This window comes from Bos javanicus, chromosome 17 (genome assembly GCF_032452875.1).
Source record: "Bos javanicus breed banteng chromosome 17, ARS-OSU_banteng_1.0, whole genome shotgun sequence".
NCBI classification, from domain to species: Eukaryota; Metazoa; Chordata; class Mammalia; order Artiodactyla; family Bovidae; genus Bos; species Bos javanicus.
The window spans coordinates 15,128,674-15,131,537 of record NC_083884.1 but is presented as its reverse complement, the minus strand read 5'-3'; the positions used below and the strand labels follow the sequence as shown (position 1 = coordinate 15,131,537).

Sequence of the window (2,864 nt, the reverse complement as noted above, 5' to 3'; positions counted from 1 at the left end):
TTAGGATGGACTGGTTGGATCTCCTGGCAGTCCAAGGGACTCTCAAGAGTCTTCTCCAACACCACAGTTCAAAAGCATCAATTCTTAGGTGCTCAGCTTTCTTCACAGTCCAACTCTCACATCCATACATGAACACTGGAAAAACCATAGCCTTGACTAGACGGACATCTGTTGGCAAAGTAATATCTCTGCTTTTGAATACGCTATCTAGGTTGGTCATAACTTTCCTTCCAAGGAGTAAGCATCTTAATTTCATGGCTGCAATTACCATCTGCAGTGATTTTGGAGCCCCCCAAAATAAAGTCTGACACTGTTTCCACTGTTTCCCCATCTATTTCCCATGAAGTGATGGGACCAGATGCCATGATCTTCGTTTTCTGAATGTTGAGTTTTAAGCCAACTTCCAGATCCATGTCCTCAACTCAGAGGACTCCAAGCGCCCTGTGCTGTGGCCTAGAAAGTAAGGCAGTAAACCAGGATGACTGCAGCGCTCACCTTGTTTGTTTCATATATTTTGTATCTTTTTATAAAGCTGTCTCAGCAGGGTGGGGAACTCTATCCTCTTTTACTCCACCTTGGTTGAAAGCTGAAGTCTTGGATTGTTTGTCATCTTATTGATTCTGAGGCACGTGTGCGCACTTAGCTGCGCAGTTGTGTCTGACTCCTTGCAATCCCCTGCACAGTATACCACCAGGCTCCTCTGTCCAAGGGATTCTCCAGACAAGAATACTGGACTGGGTTGCCATTTCCTCCTCCAGGGGATCTTCCCAACCCAGTAGTCCAACTCACATTTCCTGTGTCCCCTGCATTGCAAGCGGATTCTTTACCTGCTGTGCCATTGAGGAAACCCCTATTGATTCTAGGATTATTTATATATTCCAACTACAAGCCCTTCAAAGAATACAGGAATTAAAATATCTTCTTCCAGTCCATGACTTGTTTGATGAAGACATGTTGTCAATTTTAACACTGCCCTATATATTGCTCTTTAAACTCTAAGGTTAGTGCTTTCTGTGTCTGTTTACTTTTCCCAAAGTTAAGAAGATAGTTCTCTGTGTTCTTGTTTTGAAATGTCCTAGTATTTTTTTTATTTCAATTTTAAAATCTATAATGCATTTGGCATTGATTTTTGCATATGTTGTGAGATAGGAAGCAAGACTCTTTTTTTTTTTTTAAAACGTGAGTATCCAATGTACCCAGAACCACTTACTGAAAAGTCCATCATTTCCTCACTGTAGTGCAGTGTCAATTCTGTCACGCATTTAATGACCACACACGCGCGGGTCTGTTTCTTGGTTCTCTGTACATACAGATTTAACCTTGGTCTGGTAAACAGCATTGAGATGAAGCAGTCATCTCATAATTTTCAGTTTAAAAGAAGACTGAGTTAGTTTTTCTCCTTTTTTAAAAGAAATTTTGTTTTGTTTTATGCCTGGACAGGGACTTGAACCCTGGGCCCTCAGATTAAAAGTCTGATGCTCTACCAACTAAGCTATCCAGGCACTCTCTAGGCTTTCTTAATTTAAGTATACATAAGTTTTAACTTCGTAGATAATTGTTTTTCATCCAAAATAATTTGAACATAAGAACTGCATAAATGTAATTATATTAAGTAACTCTAATACTATTAAATATAATGTTTGTATGTCACAATTACCAAGGGATTTTGGTTTACTGCTGCTGCTGCTGCTAAGTCACTTCAGTCATGTCCGACTCTGTACGACCCCAGAGACGACAGCCCACCAGCTCCCCCATCCCTGGGATTCTCCAGGCAAGAACACTGGAGTGGGTTGCCATTTCCTTCTCCAAATTTATAAAATAAAATGTCTCTTTTACCCGATAAGTAATCTAAATATTGAAATATTAAGTCTGATACAAAATTATGCAATTCAGGCAGTGTTATCATAATATTTTAATTATCATAGCTCCTAATAAATTATAACTGAAATATCCTAAACAAACTATGTTATTCCTTTGTGAAAAGACCATTTTCTCACTGTATCTATATAAATCTTATTTCAAGGATATTTTCATTCCAAATTATTTAAATACAACTTCCTTAGAAATATTTAGATGTGTGAAAATTTCAATGCATAAAGTTATTTATTAATTTTAAAATACAGCCTCACTTTTTTGTTTTTTAAACTTAAAATGTCCTCTTACTAAAGGAATACATTTTTGTTGTAGAAAAATCATCAGATATACAACCCCAACTTTAGGTAATAATATAAAGTTTGGTTTATCACTTTTTGGAGTATGGTTATTGGGAGACAATTCCTATCTTTCTTAGCCCATTTGGGCTTCTATAACAATAAAACCATAAACTGGGTAGCTTATAAAAAATGGAAATTAATTTCTCTCAGTTCTGCCATCTGGGAAGGTCAACATCAAAGGTGCCAGCAGGCTCCTTGTCTGGAAAGAGTTCAACGTCTGGTTCATGGTTGGCATCTTCTTGTTGCGCCCTCACATGCTGGAAGGGAGCAAGGGAACTTTCTTCCCCTCTTTTACAGAGTCAATAACTCCACTCATGAGGGCTCCATCCCTATCACTGAGATCACCTCTGCAAAGACCCACCTCCTAATATCTTCACCTTGAGGGTTAGGATTTCAACATATGGACTGTGTTATTCAGTCGCTAAGTCGTGTGCAACTCTTTGCGACCCCATGGACTACAGCATGCCAGGCTTCTTTGTCCTTCGCTATCTCCTGGAGTCTACTCAAATTCATGTCCATTGAGTCAGTGATGCTATTTAACCATCTCATTCTCTGCCACTCCCTTTTCCTTTTGCCTTCGATCTTTCCCAGCATCAGGGCCTTTTGCAATGAGTCGGCTCTTCACATCAGGTGGTCACAATATTGGAGCTT

General features: G+C 39.1%; 1 non-coding gene across 1 annotated transcript; it reads right to left on the bottom strand.

Annotated features, from left to right (window-relative positions):
- Positions 1-1,429: 1,429 nt before the first annotated feature.
- On the bottom strand, positions 1,430-1,502 carry TRNAK-UUU (transfer RNA lysine (anticodon UUU)). Its single transcript has one exon. It is a non-coding gene; the product is annotated as a tRNA-Lys (tRNA).
- Between the last annotated feature and the right edge of the window lie 1,362 nt (positions 1,503-2,864).